The sequence below is a fragment of the Malaclemys terrapin genome, chromosome 21, assembly GCF_027887155.1.
Source record: "Malaclemys terrapin pileata isolate rMalTer1 chromosome 21, rMalTer1.hap1, whole genome shotgun sequence".
In the NCBI taxonomy this organism is placed as follows: domain Eukaryota; kingdom Metazoa; phylum Chordata; order Testudines; family Emydidae; genus Malaclemys; species Malaclemys terrapin.
In genome coordinates, this window is record NC_071525.1 from 7,777,137 (window position 1) to 7,791,170 (window position 14,034).

The following is a 14,034-nucleotide window of genomic DNA, read 5'->3' on the forward strand; positions in this document are numbered from 1 at the left end:
CGGCGTATAGTTTTTTTCCCTCTGCACTGGCCTTGTCTGATCAGCGTCACTTTAGAGGGAGCTCTGAAGGGTGCAGGAGGCATGATAAATCCGAGATGATGGAGCTTGCAAACTTCCAGAGCTGGCGCATAGAGCGTTCTGGAGATGCACATAAAGCTGGCACGGGGCACCTGAGCTTTGAGACACTGAGGGTCGCGGGGGCAACTTGCCAGGAGTGGGAGGGGCTTGCCTGATTGACATATATTTGCATGACTTTAAATAAAAAAATAAGAGCACTTTTTAAGAGCATGCAAAAAAGTGTATCCAGCATACTCTGCTCGCTGCCCTAATACAGTCTCCAAGAAGTCCATGCAATGCCCTCTCCCTCGCGCAGTCCCAAACACGCCGTGTGTGCTCCCAGAAAAACCCACCGACATCCATGCAGAGTCCCCGATTTGCACCAGCGAGGTGGGATTTGCACTGGCCGAGTTCAGGCGCGTTCGAAGTGCACCAGTCCCATCGTTTCAAGCTGATACAAATACAGCTTCAGATTTGGAAATCTGGCTGTGCAAAAGAGCACGCTCCCCGGGGCTGATGCATTGTCTCTCTTTGTTTTGGCATGATCCAGATGAACCACGGGTCATCTAGAGCCTCCCAACCCTCGGCCCCAATACAAGAGAGAAATCTCAGAACAGATGTGGAAACAGCGCTGGGATTTCAGACCAAGCAAATGGCCAAGTGCCGGCTCAGAAACCCAGTGCAAAGGGCATGACTGTGGAAAGAAGCAACTGCTTCCTACCACGCGCCGTTGTCTGAGTGCGGCACACGGAGCCTGGTGCCCCTCTTGTATCTTTAACGGCAAGAGACGCTCTGGCCCTTGCCGGCCAATTGATTTTAACAGAGACTAAGCCACTGAGGCTAGGACAGGATTTTCCAGCAGGTTCGTTCGTGTGACTGCTATTCAGCAGGACAATCTTTAATTCCCAGAGGCTCCAGGGCAATCCTGGAGGGCTGGCAACCCTAGACAGCCCTGAGCGTCCAAGCTAAATAAGCAAGGCTCAGTGCAAATGACCATGCAGCAGGAAAGGCAGCTGGGCATATATCAGCCCCTAACATTCACGTAGCCCTTAACCCAACGCGCTAAATGACACCTCCTCCTTTGCTTCCCCTACTGACATGGAATTTCTGTGCATCCCTCCCTATGTGGCCAGTGCTGATTGGGGAGCAGATTCCAAGCCAGCCAGAATATTGCTGGAAGCATTCTTCACATTTGCCTGCCAGATCGCTGGCTCTGGTCACCCAGGAAAACACAGCTGTAGGGCCTTTTTGGAGGAATCCGTTACGGGGCTGACTCATCACAAAACAGCAGCTGAACTGGAACCTGGCACCAGAGTGGGGATTGGGTCCGAGGGGAGCTGGGAGTCAGGATTCCTGGGTTCAATTCCCGGATCAGGGAGGGGAATGGAGTCTAGTGGTCAGAGTAGGGTGTCAGGACTCCCGGGAGGGAAATGGGGTGTTAAATCAAGGAGGGTTGGAGTCAGGATTCCTGGGTTCAATTCCCGGATCAGGGAGGGGAATGGAGTCTAGTGGTCAGAGTAGGGTGTCAGGACTCCCGGGAGGGAAATGGGGTGTTAAATCAAGGAGGGTTGGAGTCAGGATTCCTGGGTTCAATTCCGGGATCAGGGAGGGGAATGGCGTCTAGTGGTAAGAGTAGGGTGTCAGGACTCCTGGGAGGGAAATGGGGTGTTAAATCAAGGAGGGTTGGAGTCAGGACACCTGGGTTCAATTCCTGGCTCAGGGAGGGGAATGGAGTCTAGTGCTTAGGGGTGGGGGCTGGTATTATGCCGGAAGACTCCTTTGAATAGCCTCTTGAGCTGCAGGAAGGCACCCCCCCTCCCCAGCTCTCCCTTTCCACACCCTTGTCCCTCACTCGCTCTCAGCCTTGCAGGTGATTCCATGCAGCTATTTTCAGGCAGAGGGAGGTGTCCCGTAACCCATGAATTTTCCTAAGGATTTTCAGCCTGGCCCTCCTGCTCTGACTGGGGCCACTCGCTTGTCTTCACTGGCAGCGGGGATCCAGGCAGTCAGCACAGCCTCCAGAGAACCGGTGTCCAGGGCAGTGCCCTCCAGCCCCCCTTGCTCTAACCAGTAGCCCACACTCACATTTAAAGCCTGGAATAGAACCCAGGAGTCCTGGCTCAAAGCTCTCTACCCGGGCCACTAGACCCCACTCCCTTCCCAGAGCCTGGCTCCCGGCCTCCCTGCTCTAACCCTTAGACAAGTCTTCCCCCGTCACAGGCATGGGAGTGCCAGAGAACTGCTGCAGCTCCACCTGAAGACAAATACCGGGCGCTCAAGAGGATATGAGTATTTGGGTGGGGTTTCCCTAGAGTCTCCCACAGGAGTGGCTGTGGGATGTTAACCGTTTACTTACACAACCGCACTCTAATGAGCCTTCCTCCGCCCCTATTTCAGCTCAGGGCGTGTGGGTTTCACTTCCCCACCCCTGGATGTGCTGTAAAGAAGCCCAGCGCCCTGCCAGTGCTGAAGATCTAGCCCTGGTGCCACCTCCTCTTGCTCTCCCTGTTTCTGGGGGTGTCACAACCATCTTCCAGCGTGGGAGGCTGCTGCGTTCTTGCTCGGCCTGGAGCCCTGAGGGCTTCATTCCTCGCCCACTCCTTGGCTCCGGCACAGCAGGCTGGGGAGGGGAACAGGACCATGCATTTCATGGGCTCTGTGCCAGTGGGATTCCTCCGTGTCCCGCATGGCAGTGCTGTCTTGGAAAGCTACAGTATACAAGACTGGCCCTTCCCACCCTCCAGCAGACAGCCCAGCAGGCTGAAGGTCTCTGGCTCCAAACCCATCCCTGCAGCTGCTACCTCCCCAGCTCAGAGCTTGCACGGAGAAAGCTCGAGCAGCTGGTTTGTGCCCCCGCTTCAACAGCTCCCCCCACAATAGCCTGGCCAGAGTGCAGCCCCGCCCCGCCAGCCTGTCTCCATTCCGCCCACATGGGGGCTGCAGGGCCTTTATAATGATGACTAAGACCATCTCCAGAACACATACAGCAGAGGGAGCAGGCAGGTGAGCTTCCGAAACACACTGCCCCACTAAGCCGGAGGGGGTGCGAGGGGAGCTTATTCTCCATATGCCTTAGCCTCGAGGACGCCAGCAAAGAGAGGCCAATTTTTGCCTCTTGCTCACTGGGCATTGGACAGAGACCTACCCAACTCATTGCACGCAGAGGCCAGCTGCCCATGGGTTCGTCTATACTGCAGTGACAGGCAACTCATGCAGCTATAGCCGAGCTGGCGAGCTCGGGTTACCGGAGCAGGAACCCCCGGGTAATAATTCATTTCACTGTTCCAGCGCCCGAGCTAGCTAGATTAAAGCCAGCTCGGGGAAGTCTACAAGCATTAGCCACTGTGACTTTCAGGCGCTCCGGGCTGGGTCCGATCTGAACCAGCAAGCGGGCCACTCAGCGCCTCGCTCCCTAGAACTAGCCAGCCTGCTTACATGGCCAGCTGTTCAAATGGGCTCTTTATACAATAGGGAGGCGCTGCTGAGGGGGAAGGCAGCCCCTGCCAAATATGCGTCCGAAGCACATTCCTTTGCCAGCTCAGGACTGGAGTTTGCTGCCTCTTTGTCCTGCCCTAGGAGGATTCGGTGCCAGGGAACAGCAAACCTCACACAATGGAGGCATTAATCACGCAGGGTTATAAATCCCTTGGGGCCTGGCTTTCCAAAGACTCGGCCCATCGGGTGCGCGGTGCTTGGGAATCTGGAACAACCTGGAGAACCGATTCCCTGTTGCTCCACTGAAGCCATGTGGGGCTGGAAGCGCTCAGTACCTCGGAGAACAGGCCTTTGGACCATGTGACTCACACGTGATCCGCAGCTGAATAAATCGCCCCCACCCCAGGGCCGGCTCCAGCTTTTTTGCCGCCCCAAGCAGCGAAGAAAAAAAAAAAGAAAAAAAGAAAAAAAGAAAAACCCGATTGAGCTGCCGCCGAAGAGGAAGAGAGGGAGTGAAGGACCTGCCGCCCAAGACCCGGTCGTGTCGCCCCAATAACGGACAGAGTGCCGCCCCTTTCTATTGGCTGCCCCCGGCACCTGCTTCCTTCGCTGGTGCCTGGAGCCGGCCCTGCCCCACCCAGACCCTCAGCTCATGCCCGGGAATCCCATTCACACTTGTGGTGCAAGGAAGGGGTGAAAGCCAGCCAGACCTGCAGCTCAGTCCTGAGACTGTATTTCACTGCAGTGTCCCCCGGCAAAGCAGAACACTGGCACAGCCAGAGCGCAGTCAGCAGTCCCTTCCAAGACGGTTACATTCAAGCCAAGATTAAGGCGAGCCTGTTGGATGACACTAAGCACCAGAGGCTGGGCAGTCTAAGGTCGTGGGGCCGTGGGGCAGCCGTGCTCCGGCCGGGGTTGTGGGGCCACGGGGCTGCCGCACTCCAGCCGGCGCTCCAGCCGCGAGAGCGGGGGGGCTGCGGGCCTTGCCGCGCTCCAGCCGGGGTCGCAGCACTCCGGCCGGGGTCGCGGGGCTGCGGCACTCCGGCCAGGGTTGCAGGGCCGCGGGGCTGTCGTGCTCCGGCCAGCGCTCTGGCCAGGGAGTGGGGACACCGAAAATTTAAATTAAAAAAAAATTAAAACGGCGCCTAAGGCGCAGGGCCCGATTCTAGGGAATCGGGTGCATCGGCCTAAAGCCGGCCCTGCTTCTGCCATTCTGCTCCCCAGTGCAGTCTGAGTTGCGGGAGCCCTGTCCTGTTTCTGATTAGGAGGCCCTTCCACACATAAGCTGAAAGGAATGCACCGTGCCTGTCCTAGAGCCACACCACCTCGGGCTGTGCCGCCCTGTCTGGAGTGGTTCACGACCGGGACTGCCAACCAATGTTCCCTCCCTCTCGCTTTTCCCATGCGTGTGCGGAATGAATTGTGTTATGTGCACCAATATGGAGGTGACGGGGGGTGGGGGTGGGGCCGAGGGGTTCAACATGTGGGATCGGGCTCAGGACTGTGTGTGCATGGGGGGAGGGGCAGGCACAGGGAGGGGGAGGTGATAATGTGGACTTCAAATGAGTTGCCGGCTTCACATGAAGCTTTTAATGATGCAACCAGACCATTTGGTGTTGGGGGGGGGTTGCGGTTCAGGGGGGGTCGCAGGCTTTTTAAGGGGCTACTCCCCAATTCCTACACCCCACCCTGGTGCTGGGCAGGAAGGTCTGTCACTGGGGCACACCGAGGGTTTGGCCCAAAGGGAACAGCTGGGTGTTTGCATCCCAGCTCACCGGGGTCTTCGGAGTCGGAGCTCCCGGCACCCGGTGCGGATTTAGGTTTCCAGATGGTGTGACCCCCCTAAACATTGATTTATTCCTTCAGGTCCCGCGCCGCCCCAGACCCCAGCGCTGTCCTACTGCCAGACTGTTGCCGGCACAGGGGCCCGAGGACAGCAACAGTGGGGTTCGTTGCCCGGAGTGCTTCGCACCAATAAACATACCGGGGTGGAGAAACAATCAAAGTTTATTTGAGATCTCAAAGTGGTGCAAGGAGACAGGCAAGTCTCAAATCAAGCACACCAGCAAAAACAGTTTCTCTCTTCTTTATACATTTTACAACTAAGCCCCCCCTCTCTCCCCCTCCCTACTACTCCCCCTCTACTCCTCCTCCCCTCTCTACCAAAGGCATGTTTATACATTTAAGCAATTAAATCATTCTAGGGCTATACATCTAGCTTGTTAGTAACTTCTCCCTAAACTGTTATTTGGTCCTGTTTACCCTGAGTTTATTACCCCTTCCCCAGCTAGAAACATGCCAACCTCATCATTATCGTTTGGCTATTTACACATTCCAATTCCTGTCCTTGGTTGTGAGGTCGATCAGAGTTAAACATGGAAGGACAGAGTTTAAACATGGAAGAACTTTGGCTCAGGCAGGCCTAGTAACCCCAATAGCACCAAGGGGATCCTTGTGCTGGGGGTGCTGGGAGCCCTGCTGGCTGGGATCCTCACGGTGCACGTCCTCGCCGCGAGGGAGCGGAGACGGCCCTGAGAGGAGAGGAGCTTCCACTGGGGCTGTCAATCCCCCCCACCCCGCTGAAGTTTCCCACGTGGGCTGGCTAATGAACGAGAATGCTCCATCGCCAACTGCAAAAGCCTCCATTTCCCTCCCCCTCAGGAAACAGGAGCAGCAGCAACTCTATTGCACTAGACTTGGCCAAACGTGTAGCAATCCCTGATCCTCCGCCCGGCTGTTCTGGGGCACGGGGCGGGGGGGGGGTGTCTCCAGGATCGGAGTCTCTCTCTGGCCCAGTGACCATGGAGTTATGTGTAGAAAGTGGAACAGCTGTGATAGGAGTGACTGAGAGACACCCTCCCAAACAGCCTGGTGCACAGGGCCTTCCGCAGGGACCTGGGAGATCTGGGTTCAAGTCCTGCTCTGAATCAGGCAGCACAGGGATTTGACCCCACGTCTTCCACATCCCAGCTGAATGCCCTGACCTCTAGGCGATGGGGACTAGGGACTCGTGCTCTCACTCTGGTTTTATCTGAGAAATGGCGAGCTGGCTCAGGTCCCCATCTCCAGGCGAGGGTTCATGGCTGAGGGTCCCAGCTGGAGAGAGGCACCTAGTGCCAGCCGTCCCTGCGGGGTGGAAGGCCAAGATCAATAGGAGCTGTGAATCTGGGGCCTAAACCCCTCCCCTTTCCTCTGCATTTCACTCCTGGTCTGCTCTGAAAAGCCCTTCCTTGGGCGCCTAGCTCTGCCCATGCGTTGTATGAAGAGCTCTGGGTGCCAGGCTCAGGATGGAGAATTCCACTAGGTGACAGGGCACCCAGGGTTACAGGTAGTAGTGCTGAACATTGCAGCCTCTTGGTCCCTGTGTGAATCTGGCCCACACTGACCTGCAAAGCAAAGTGAAACTGGAGGGCAGGGCAGATTTTTGTGCTGCTTGGACCCAGCCTTTCTAAGCGTTAACAAACTCTTCAGTCAGCTTTCACCACCTGCAGGCGCTGTGCAGGGACTGGGCTTTTAAATCCAAGCGAGCTCAGTGAGTGTTTGCACTCAGGTGTCACTCTCCTTCCTGGAGGGAGTTAGGAATGAAATCAGCAAAGTCTCTGTCCTCTGATGCTACACAATATGTCATTAATAGTGCCAAGTCAGGCACTTAGGGACTAAGAACAGAATGTTTGCTATCAGCTGGGGACTCACCAGTTGGAAGTGACATAGGAGGAGAAGGACCTGGGTGTATTGGTCAATCACAGGATGACTATAAGCCGCCAATGTGATGCGGCTGTGAAAAAAGGCTAATGCAGATCTAGGATGCATCGGGCAAGGTATTTCCAGTACAGATAGGGAAGTGTTAATACCATTATACCAGGCGCTGGTGAGATCTCTTCTGGAATACTGTGTGCAATTCTGGTCTCCCATGTTTAAGAAAGATAAATGCAAATTGGAACAGGGGCAGAGAACGGCTACTAGGATGATCCGAGGAATGGAAAACATTACCTTATTTACCCTAACCACAAGAAGGCTGAGGGGAGATATAATTGCTCTCTACAAAGACATCAGAGGGATAAATTCCAGGGAGAGAGAGGAGTTATTTAAGTTAAGGACCAATATGGACACAAGAACAAATGGACATACATGGCCATCAACAAGTTTAGGCTTGAGATTAGACAAAGGTTTCTAGCCATCGGAGAAGTGACATTCTGGAACAGCCTTCCAAGGGGAGCAGTATGGGTTTAGCACAGGAGTGGGTGGATGAGGCTCTGTGGCCTGCGACGTGTAGGGGGTCAGACTAGATGATCATGATGTCCCTTCTGGCCTTATAGTCTATGAGTCTATTTGCTTTCAGTGAGCCCTTTACCTTAATCAATGCTTCTTCTCCTGTCTGCCGAGTTACACATTTACAGAGGTTTACAATACAAACTTATAACTCATACAAAGTCATTATAACTTTATACCACAGACTACAGAGATTACAAGTGAGATCAATACATGCAGCATCCTACAAGCATTTTATAAAGTCTAAACGCGAAACACATTCTCATCAACTTAACATCTCATTTCTAGTTGGATAATGCTAAAACACAGGTAAGCAAGTATGGTTTCCAGCTATGCATTTGTAAGTGTTCAGTGAGGCCTGGGGCCTTGGCATGAACTGGCACCCGGTTTGCCAGCCTCATAGGCTGTAGGCTCAGGGTGAATTTTGCAAGCTTTGCAGGGTGGGGACTCTTCAAGTACTTGGATAGGAGACTTCCAAGAAACACACAGGAAGTGGCGCGCCTCCGTCTGAGTAACTACTGAACTAATGACCGTGGTGGTGCAAGGTACTGTGCTGTCGGCGGGGATGTAAAACAAAGGTATGAGCCACTTGTGTGGCCTAGTGGCTAGAGCACTGGACTGGGACTCATGAGATGAAGAGTCTAGTCCTAGCTCAGCCAACTGAGGTACCCTGAGTTAGTCATGTCACTGCTCTGGGCCTCAGTTTCTCCATCTGTAAAATGGAGCTAATGATACTGCCATTTTTAGTGAAATGCTTTGAGATCTATGGATGAAAAAGGTCACGCGAGAGCTAAATATCATTGTTTTGGTCGTTAAAACTAACTAAAGATTCCCCTGAAGATGGGGTGGTCACTCAGCGCCATGGACAAATTCTAATATGGGATATAATTCCATTCTGCCTTCCTTAAACTTTCACTTCAATTTCAAGTATGTTAATGATGCCAGATTCTTCTTTACTGTTGTATAGTGTGGCTGTGCATTGTTAAAACAGCTGCTGTCTTTCACTGCAGAGGTGGCCGCATTTCAATGGTGGGTCGAGTGAACCTTTTACAGTAGTTTAATATGAGTGTGTAAGAGTCTGATCCTGCAGCATCCTTACTCATGTGGCTTCAGTTGGTCCAGGGGTGGCAGCATAAGGCCCTATGCTTGTAACGTGGATAAATGTCCTCTACACGGAATGGAACAGTATAGTCACATTTGAGCCATGGCACAAAACTGATACTGGGCTCAATCCTGTAGGATCATCACAGGGACTTTGAAACCGGTTCCCACACTGTTGCTCTACTACCTCATGGGGACCTCATCAGCATCAGTGAGGCCGGATGCCTTGAGTAACCAGGAGAGACAACAACAGGCGCATGATTCAAGGCCCCTACTGCACGGACGCATCCCACCACCCAAGGGGCTTATGTCCAGAAAGAGCTTTGCCTCTGAAAATCCTTTACCCCAGCGTACCACAAAGCAACAAACTGGCGGGAAATGTCGATGATCCCCGAGACCCTGGCTGCTTCAGAACAACTCCCTCCAGGCACTGACCTCAAACAAAAACAGGGGCACTCCAAATCGAGCAAGAGCTGGGCAAAGACTGGTGACAATAGGACCAAGTGGAAGCTGAGAAATGAGCCCAAATGTGAATGTGGAGAGCGTGGACACACAGTTGAACACTACCTGACGAACACTGCCCCCGTCAACATCCTGTACCCCGGAGGAACTATTTGAGATAAGTGAAAACACCACACTTTGGCTACAGTTTTGGAGCAACAAGCTATTAAGATGATGTACATGGCATGTAAGATATTACGATGATTCCAGCAGAGATGTTGGGCAGGGACTGTCTTTTTGTTCTGTGTTTGTATGGCGCTTAGCACTATGGGGCCCTGGTCTGACTGGGGCACCTATGCACGATGAGGACACAAATAATCATCATTCTCTGAATGGCTAATGCATCTGGGGCCTGATTTGCAGAGGTGCGGGTCATGTACGCATTGGCTTCTACTGTGGGTGCTTAGCACATTTCAAATCTGGCTCATACACACAGTCACTGCATCATGTTTCCCCGCGCTCTGCAAATCCATCTACCTGGCTTATTGTGTTCTGTCACCCACTTTCAGTTGATAACACAGCAACAGAGACCCTGGCACAGGGCATTGCCTGGGCATTAATAAACAGCTGGGATTCCTCAGGGGCACCTTCCGATGATCCCCACAGCTAGCTACCCTGATCATCTCTTGTTATTGCACTCACAGTAGGTCCAAACAGCGCGGCTGGAACATTCCCTCTTACCTCAGCTCTGAGGAATTTTATCAGCTAACATTCCTGAAACTGAAGGGAGGGGAGGGGGGGAATGTGGAAAAAACCTCCAAAAAATACCCAAAGTACTGAGCAACCTGTGGCACAGTCTGCCTGGAAAGACAACGCCTTAGAAAGGGGCCGGTGAGGGCAACTATTCTTCTTCATCACCACCAATATTCATAAGCTCTAATTGCCCGTTTCTTTTCTGCACCAGTTCACGCTGGACCTGAACTCTGAGGCGAAATCCACTGGAAACATGCAGGTGCCACCAGCAGGTCAATATCTCTGCTGGAAATGACACCAACACCGGGGGAAGGCCTGGGCAGCAGCAGCTGTTGCTATTGTTTGAAGGGAAGGTTTAACCATCAGTCTTCTGTCCTGGGCTGGAACTGATACCGAGGGCACGTCTATACGGAGTGTTAACTTGCAGCGAGCTGGGTGCAAATCTACAGTGCTCTGGCGTGCTAATTAGCCTTGTGGACCCCGCACTAAAAGTTCCGCTAGCACATTCGCAGACATGCTCCAAGCTACAGTAGATGGAATACGCCTGCAAAGTGAACTTGCTTGGCTTGAGGGTTTAGTTAGCCAGAATTAAGCCACACAGTTTCCTCTCCCCTCATTAAGTTGGTAAGTGTAATTAATTCACGTCTTACAGATGGGGAAACTGAGGCACGGAGCAGGGACAGGACATGCTCAAAGCTGCATAGGGGCATGACACTCAGTCACACTCAGGCCACATAAAAGGGCATTACAACAGGTGGGACTGGCCCTCTGAGAATCCCTCCTGTACAGCCGGGATGGAGCTGGGGTAAAAAGTCTGCACCAATCCTGCTCCCAACCCCTGGAGTAGGGGGCGGATTGGGGGTGCGACCAGAATGCAATGCATTATGGCTCTTCTTTGCTTCTTGGGGCCCATGAGAAGCAGAGACAAGACAGAGCAGCCCTGAGGCTGCTCTGACACCGAGGACGGGGCAGGCACTTCAGTGGCCCCAGAATATGGGGAACGTAAGAGTGGTCCAAAGGCAGGAATGAAGGACCTGTTACCCACACCCTATGAGTCTGTGAGGGTGTCTTCTCTGCACAACTCCCCGAGTGATCAGCACTCAGCTATGACCACTCGAGTTGGCCTAGCTTGGGTGAGAGCAGCCATCGGCCAAACCATCATCGCGTGACTGCATCCTCACTAGCCCTGCATCCAGTGCTCAGAGGTGCTAGCCTTTTGGGGGTATACCCATGCCTCTTCGCACCGCGCTAAGCAGCGCCGCTCTACGAGTTCTTTTGCAGTTCTTTGTGGGAGAATTTCTCTCTCCTTTCTGGCCACATGTGCAGAAGTGGTCTTAGCCCAGCAGTGTAAACCACTTCCGGCTTGACATTGCTCCAGATTTCGGTCGGTGACCTTTGTTCCAACTGACGGCAGCACAGAGCCGACGCTGGGCCAAACGTTGGCATTAATGTAACTCTCGTTTTGGGAGAGGGAGGCAGATGGAGGGCACAAGGCATGGTGGAGGGCATTATGGCAGCAGCTTGCCCTGAGAAAACAGCTAAGAAGATTGCGCTGGCTACATGCAGACATGGAGCAGTCGATGTAGCTCGTGCAGGTTTCTCTAGCTGTAGAATTACCCCTGCATTGACCAGGACCATGAGCACAGAGTGATGGGATTACATCATCAGGCAGACCTGGCCAGGCCAGCAGTGGGCCCAGAACAATTACACACGGAAGGACGCCTTCCCGGAGCTGCGTGATGACCCTGACCCAACCTTTCAAAGCAGGACACGCAGATGACAGGGGCCATACCCCAGTCCAGGAGTGGGTTGCTATCACCAGCTGGAAGCTGCAATCGGGGTTTAGCCGGCACCCCCTGATGGACTAGCCAGCTTGGGTGTAAACCACCACCACGCTCGAGTGAGAGGTTCTTGTGTGAGGATGAGATCTGGGACAGGGCTAAGAGTAAGCACCTGAGTTAGCTGGGCAGTGAAGACAAGGGCCCTATGACAGAATCCATGTCACTGAGAGCAGGGCTTGGGCCCTTAGGCTTTGTCTGCACTGCGATAAAACAGAGCCTGGGTCAACTGACTTGGGCTGGGGCTGCAGTGCTAAAAATAGCAGTGGAGACGTTTGGGCGAGGGTTGGAGCCTGGGCTCGGAGATCCTCCCCCGTCACAGAGTCTCAGAGCCCAGGCCTGAACACCTACACTGCAATTTTATAGCCCCCCCAGTTTCCTTGAGGGTTCAGCCAAGCAAAGGATTGTCCTCCCCACAGCCACTCCTTGACAGCAGCCCTGTCACCTGGCCCGTGTGTCATACAAGACGACAGCTGTTCCCCACCTTCCCAGCTCACGCAGCTGCAGACTGATTCCACAGTCAGACCTTAGCTGGAGGGGAAAGAGCAGGCAAATGGGAGGTTACCAAGTCTCTGGTGAGCTCGATCCGCTGGCTCCAAGCCTTTAAAACGATAAGAGTAAGCTGCCTTTGCAGCAAGCACGAGGGTGTAAGAAATGCTGTGCCTTGGGCAGACTGGCAGCCGCACGCACGTGCCCGCTGTGCGGAGAGGCTGGTGCCTTTGAGCTATTCACCGGGACTAGGGGAATAGATAAAGAAGATGCTTTTCCAGAAAAATAAAAAACAGAATTACTGGGCTGGATTTAACACGATGAGCTTCAGCGCTCCCCGCGGGGCTAAAGCCCCGAGCCCTGGCGCCACACGTAGGGCTGAAGCCTGGAGTCCGAAGCCACAGTGCCCCTGCGGGGCTGAAGCCCGGAGCCCCAGCACCAGTGTGGGGCAGAAGCCCTGAGTCCCGTCCCCCCCCCCGAGCCCCAAGCTCCCAGCCCTGCAGGATAAGAGAGAGGCAATGGCTGTGGTGCATCCTAGAGCACGGCTATGCTGGGTGTGTGTGTGGCCAAGAGAACGGACTGCCTGTGTGTAGGTGTGTCTCTGCACAGATCTTTGTGGCAAGAGGCAGCTGGCGCATGCTGGGACACAGGAAACGCATCACTTCCTCATGCTGCGCACTGCCTGCTGCCTGACAAACCCACGCAGCCCTTTCCAGAGCCCTTTCCAGGCACCAGGCCCACTCGGCCTGAGGGCTTCACTCTAACACCCCCCACAAGCCATCCATAAAGGTGCAGGCCAGATGTGGGGGGGGGGAAGCGGGGGACCGGGACAATGGCAGAGGCAGCAGCTCCTGCAAACCGCCTTGGTCCACACAGCAAAGATCATCATGACCCGAGAGCAAATCAGGATATGTCGACACGGCTTCCGATGGCATGTAAAGTACGTACACTGCATGCCCCTCACCTGGTCCAAATAGCCATGTAGACAGGGAGGCCCTGCTTAAGTGCGTAAAGACACGCCTGAACCCATAGGGTATGTACCCTACACAGCTCTCTAGACACCCAAGCAGCACCTCCCCATCAGTGTCCTCGCTGCTGGAGCTTCTCCCTGCTGCCTCCTCACTGCCAGAGCTTTTCACTGCTGTGCACAGCTACAGCCCAGTGCAGACACAGCCGGCTTTTCACTGCTGTGCACAGCTACAGCGCAGTGCAGACACAGCCGGCTTTTCACTGCTGTGCACAGCTACAGCGCAGTGCAGACACAGCCGGCTTTTCACTGCTGTGCACAGCTACAGCGCAGTGCAGACACAGCCGGCTTTTCACTGCTGTGCACAGCCCAGTGCAGACACAGCCGGCTTTTCACTGCTGTGCACAGCTACAGCGCAGTGCAGACACAGCCGGCTTTTCACTGCTGTGCACAGCTACGGCGCAGTGCAGACACAGCCGGCTTTTCACTGCTGTGCACAGCTACGGCGCAGTGCAGACACAGCCGGCTTTTCACTGCTGTGCACAGCTACGGCGCAGTGCAGACACAGCCGGCTTTTCACTGCTGTGCACAGCTACGGCGCAGTGCAGACACAGCCGGCTTTTCACTGCTGTGCACAGCTACGGCGCAGTGCAGACACAGCCGGCTTTTCACTGCTGTGCACAG